The sequence below is a fragment of the Henckelia pumila genome, unplaced genomic scaffold, assembly GCF_033568475.1.
Source record: "Henckelia pumila isolate YLH828 unplaced genomic scaffold, ASM3356847v2 CTG_466, whole genome shotgun sequence".
NCBI lineage: Eukaryota > Viridiplantae > Streptophyta > Magnoliopsida > Lamiales > Gesneriaceae > Henckelia > Henckelia pumila.
Genome location: NW_027331833.1, coordinates 4555634 through 4561884, shown reverse-complemented (window position 1 = coordinate 4561884; position 6251 = coordinate 4555634). Strand labels below are relative to the sequence as shown.

General features: G+C 32.5%; 1 long non-coding RNA gene across 13 annotated transcripts; it reads right to left on the bottom strand.

Annotated features, from left to right (window-relative positions):
* Positions 1-623: 623 nt before the first annotated feature.
* Positions 624-5654, bottom strand: LOC140872534 (uncharacterized). 13 transcript variants are annotated; one of them, XR_012147845.1, is made up of 7 exons: positions 3946-5654; positions 3712-3782; positions 2865-2960; positions 2088-2110; positions 1874-1979; positions 1121-1674; positions 624-835 (listed from the first exon to the last, which is right to left on the bottom strand). It is a non-coding gene; the product is annotated as an uncharacterized lncRNA (long non-coding RNA). The 13 variants fall into 13 exon arrangements; XR_012147844.1 differs by having other exon boundaries at positions 1121-1241; positions 1579-1674; positions 2088-3782; XR_012147842.1 differs by having other exon boundaries at positions 2865-3782.
* Between the last annotated feature and the right edge of the window lie 597 nt (positions 5655-6251).

The following is a 6251-nucleotide window of genomic DNA, read 5'->3' as shown; positions in this document are numbered from 1 at the left end:
CCAACCATAATATTTAATATTCATGATATATAAAATCAATCTCACATTCTTAATATTATATATGGACAAGATTCTTTTATATTAAACACATAAACTCTTATTATGAATTTCATGTACCCATATAAAAAAAATGATTTTCATAATCATGCTAAACAATCACATACTCATTTCAGAATCCAATTACAAAATGGATTGTCCAATTATATTAAAAATTAAAAAACCACGAAGTCTTTAATTTCACTACAAGAAAAACGGCTAACGACAACGCTTTTTCCGCGTTGTTAATGTCCCCAAAAAAGCGTTGTCGTAGCCAGTGTTGTAAAAGACCACGCTCAAAAACAACGCGGAAAAAGCGTTGTAGTTTCTGGAAAAGACAACGCTTAAAAAGCGTTGTCGTATCTAAAAACAACAACGCATTTTAAGCGTTGTCTTTTATAAAAAGCATTATCGTTTCTGGAAAAGACAACGCTTTTTAAGTGTTGTTGTATCTGGAAAAGACAACGCTTCAAAAAAGCGTTGTCTTTTTTGGTAAAGACAACGCTTTAAAAAGTGTTGTCTTTGTTCAAATAAAAAACAAAAAAAAATTTAATTCACAAATTTTCAATTTTATAAATCACTCAAAATTCAAAAATTTGTAGAATAAAATTTAATATAGAGTCTTCCTATATTATAAATCATTCAAATAAAAAAATAATCGAATTCTAAATTAATGAACACTAGGAAAAACTATGCATTAATCTCGAAAAACTTTGATTCCTTCCTTCAGCACATGTTAGCGTCCCAAGCTTTCATAAAAGCCGCAACAATCTCTTTTTTTTTAATTTGTATCCCCATACTGTAAATTATTAAAAATAAAAACAAATATAAATAGATTATAATGAAAAGTAAAAGCAAACACATTTATCAGTAAAAGAACATGAACTACGAATGACGAAACTATCACTAAGCGATTGAAATGATCAAATGAACTACGAATTACGAAGTTATCACTAAGCGATTGGAATTATCAAGTTGTGATCCATTTAATTAAGGAATGCGGAAATAGCTTATTTTCAGATACTAGATTTAACAATAATGACTTTGTTACTCAATTATTTAATGAGTGATAAAGTTTGTATACCTCCAGTAATAGCCATCAAGGTTTCTCCAGTTAGTGCAGCAACACCGATGATACCTTCACGTTTCCATGCACTTAGCCCATGAGCTTTCTGGTGATCACGTTTATAATTCGGATACCTCCTCTTTCAGAGCAAACAAGAATTTTAATTTCTAAGCAAGAAGCACCACATGCATATTTAAGACTGGAGGAAATAAAGAATTGCATGACAAAAAAATGAAAGTGAGCTGACATAAGACATAAATCACAAGAAAAGAAAAACTTCAACCTATAGGCATGTTCTAATGATGTTATTTCAAATATGTGCCAAGAAACTGAGCCTTAAGAAACCCTATAAGCATCTCATGACCAGCAATCATTTTTCACAAAAATTCAATATACAAAAACCACACAATAAACACTTCATTGGCACAAAAATAAAACAGAAAAAGATCATTTGACGATCAAGGCCGTAATGTTACCAATCAAATATGCACCAAGAATCATGTCGAAAGAAACATATATGATACACAAATATCATCTCCCTCAAATTGACTGCATGTATGTATCTCCATAACCTGCACAAAACCGTGAAAGTTGGTTAGAGAAGTCTAATATTGCAATGAATAGTAGTTCTGCCAACCTATTCTTTGTTCAAATTGAGTAGACACCAACATGGGTAATAAGAAACGAGAAGGGGAACATTAGACAAAATAGACATTAATAAATTTTGATAAATATAGATCATATATACGTGTCAATGTATGAATCTTTCACCTAGCTTTCCTTTTTTATTTTGGTTTTGATTCCAGGTACTTGTATCGCAAAGATCAGAAAACAACATCAGTAAGGAATGCGGTTATCATGGCAGAAAATAGAATCCCTGTACAAACAAAAAAGTTAAAATTCAGTACTTGGGATTGTTTATTTTGGCTCTTGAACAATGATATATAATAACATACACAAGATATGAGTCAGCTGATCTCCATACCTAGTACAACATGATAAAGTCCCCTGCAAAGTACAACTAGAAAATGAATTCAAGGAAAAATGGATGCAAATAGGGTACTTTATATTTTAAGAAAAAATCAATGAATTAGAAATCTACATTATAAAAGGTCAATTATTAGATATAGAATTTTGACAGAAGGTGCAAGCTATATCCAATATCATTTGCAGGTGCTTTTAATTTTATTATTTTTTGTGGCAATTGAGTAGTTGCAAATGCACTGTTCATATAAATCATAATATGGAATATACAAACGTTTTGTATCCAGGTATGGACCCGATGAGGGGGCAAAACTTGATTATTATTATTATGTTTTTTTTCAAAAACATCTGTTTTTTTTTTCATTGACCCCTTTTGGGTCTGCCCTCTCGGCAGGATTTCAAGAACCATTTAAATTCTAGGTCATATTTTTTCAAATGATTATGGTAATCTTCATCATCAAGATAAATATTCTAGACCATCAAGGTTAACATGATTCAAACCAATTTAGGCCACTAGAAATTTTATACAAGGCTAAAAATAACCAAGCTTCAATTCAGACACTCGAAAACAAATGAAAAATTTCAGTAGCGTGATTAAACAAAAATCGACAATATTAAACACAATTCTTCCATGAACATTTCCGAGAAACAAATCCATGCCAGCAATAAAACACATAAATTTTCATAAATCTCGAGCACATTAAAATAAACTGAAAATACATAAGATAAAGTTACCAAATTAATAATAAAATAAATACGTTCAATTGACTTTACTAACATTTGTCTTGTATGTTTGCTACTTGCGCCTTTGCATGCATACAACTTGTCTGTGCATATTGTTTAGTCTAATAGTTAGAAGACTTCCATTTATATCCTAAAGCATAACACAATCCAACAATCACTTCAAATGAAGAATTTCCAGAAATTTAATCAAACTTAGTACATAAAAACTTGTATACAATGAGGAGAGTGCAGAACTTATCAAATCAAAGAATCAAATATTTGAAGTTCAACGTGTGATTAGATTGAAAAAAAAGCTTTTCAAAAAATTCTTTTATGCTAAAATATTAAGGTTTTTTTAAGTGCTTAAGAACAAGAAATTGCAGATTTTATAAGAGCACAAATTAGACATAAATGTGTATCTACTTCAGCCTATATAAAAAAAATTATATTGTTTTCTAACTACCTCGTTCAATTATCGAAATGATTCGAATGTGCCACATACCCAAACCCATTTTAAAATTTATTTCAACAAGGAATTAAACAAAAATAGTGTATTCCAGTTTTCATTAAAATCTATAGATTTTCGAAGCTGTTTCTTTCTTTAAACGGGAGTATGACAATTAAGAAGCATAAACTTACATTATCACATTCCATGTTTAAGCTTTTATGTCATGCATAAGCAAATTTCGTTACCATCCCCACCATATATTTGTCAATAGTACCCTTTAGCTTTTGTGTCATACATGTAGCATCAAATAAACTTCAATTGAATGTTTGGTAGATCGAACTTTGAGCTTTAAGCCATTGAATACAAGTCAAACAGAGAATGAATGAAATGACACAAACCCAAGAGAAGCTACAGATTCATCAGAAACCAGTGAAAAAAGATACAGGAAAAATACCTCTGCCTATTCAATGAACTAAACCTCCTTTCTCCAAGCTTTATATTGTTCCATCTTCGAAACAGCAAACACTAGAATTCATAAAATAACAAAAGAATCATTTCCATCCATCAAAACTAAAACGACCCATTTTCCCAAAAACAGCAACCAAGGTTTATCTTTCATCAACTACAAAAACAAAGAATTTAGAAAGTTGCCCTTGAATCATAACAACTGCACACAATAATGAAGTACCGAGTAAAGGCGGAACTTCGAGCCCATGAAGCATACAGTAGTTGGGGGCCCTGCCGCCACCACTGCTTCCATTTCTGCTCGATTGCCTGCCGGAAAAATTAAAGGAAAGCGGATAATTTTCCAAGACAAATGGCGCAGAACAACGACTTCACAGAGCTATCCTCAAGGCTAGTGAGCGTGAAATCTACAAGAGTCGCAGGATTGGAATTAAAATTGAGGACCTGGTGCACCAAGTGATCTTGCTTGTGGTCCATATTCATTCTCAGTCTTCAATTCACTGTTTAGCACTACATAATCAATTACTCAAAAACCCGACAATGAAATTAGTATATATTATAATCAGTAAAATCAAATTCACCCATGATTTGACATTCACACCTGTGAGAGTATAATGGGGTCACCCTGCTATTCATACAGATTTTCACTCTTTCCTCAAATTCACAATTTTTTCAGTAAACCCTTTCATAGCCATCTCTCACATCGAGATAAATCAACTTAATATCAAGAACTAACAATCAGCAATTAATTTTGGCAAGAACACAAATAACTATAAATTAAGCTACATAAATTAATAGCAAAACGTTAAAAAGATGGGTAACAGTAACCTTCAATGGCTCATTGTCTGTCCGAAAGATAATCCTTGGTACATATTTGAGCCAAACTTGAAATTCACTGCACAAAACACAGCAAGAGGACAACAAAAGCCTAAAAAAAATAACACTATGAGTCTAAAGATAAAATATTTAGCAATATATTAGCAACTTTTGCTTGATGCAAGAACATGGTGATTGTGGACAAAAGCTATCTATAAACTAAAATCCAAGAAAAAAACATCAGCAAGAATTTAAATTGTGATGTCCAATCCTCAAGAAAGATTTATAACAAACAGCGTATCTTCAGAATTAGAAATTATAACCAAGATAATGAAATCTTAGAAGATATCGAGCGGATTCCCTAAGATGTAAGAGCTACACTGAAATTGAAAATTTTTCACAAATCTTCTGTGAGGAAACAGATGCAAGAATACCTTTTGTGAGGAAAGCTATGGCGGTCGGCACGACTCGGCCATCGACGGCAGGCAGAATTTAATTTGTGACTTGCCAGAAGCGGGAAGGAGCCTAGGCGACGGTCGGCGACGGCGAAGGGACGGCGAAACGATGACGTCTGGAAAAAGGGTTCGACGGAGCGTGCTTAAAAATTAGGGAAATATGTACCGGAAGAAATCCCTCGACGAGAGGATTCTAAATCTATGCTCAAATCACCTTTTCCAGCAACGAGGCGGCGTAGATCGGGGTTTGAAATTTAGAAATGGTGAAGGGAGAAATAAGATAGATATGCCGAGAGAGAGAGAATTCGAGGAGAGAGAAATATATTGTATGCGTGTATTTTATTTTGGGGCCAGAATTTTAAAAAAAAATCATCGACAATACTTTTTAAAAAGCGCGTTGTAGATAATAAAAGGACGCTCATAGACAACGCTTTTTAAAAAGCGTTGTCTTTGACAAAAAAAAACAATTATATACAACGCTTTTTTGCAAAAGCGTTGTCTTTTATAAATTAAAAATATATATAGACAACGCTTTTCACTGAAAGCGTTGTCTATAAAAAAAAACGCAACGCTTTTTACAAAAAGCGTTGTCTTTTGAGTGACGGTATGAGCTTTTTCTTGTAGTGTTTTCTCAAAATATTGGACCGATCATGCATAAGCATTTTCATGACTATTAAATATTGGATCTTAGGCATGCCTCTTAATATTTAAAACAATCATGCCTTCTTAAAAAAATGATGACTTATGCATCTGGAAAAAAAATTTCACCGAGGAACATACGTGTTGAACAATTAACAAAAAAAAACTGGTATTAGGCCATTGATAACGTACACGTATTAATGATTATGTGGTAAACTAATATATAATTAAATGCATGCTAATTGTTTCTCCCTTCCACGGTCCACCATATTACATCTGTGCAACATTAAAAAAATGCACCGCTTGGCCACTTCAAAGAAATGATTTACATGCAGCAATATATATATTTGAATATGCATGCCCTATTATTTTGACACATATGTATGCAAGAGTGAACCATCTCAATTTGTTTTCTGATTTGCCGTCCATCAATTAACACATATTAATAAAAATGGTGCTTTCTGTGCTGTCCAAAAGAAAACAAACTGTACATGTTAAATTTTTTTAACAAAAAATGCAGTTTCGATTTCCTTGAAGAAACAGAACCAAAATCCATTTCTGAATCAAACGAATGCATTTAAACATCGAAACCAAGTTAGAAATTCAACTAACGCAGACT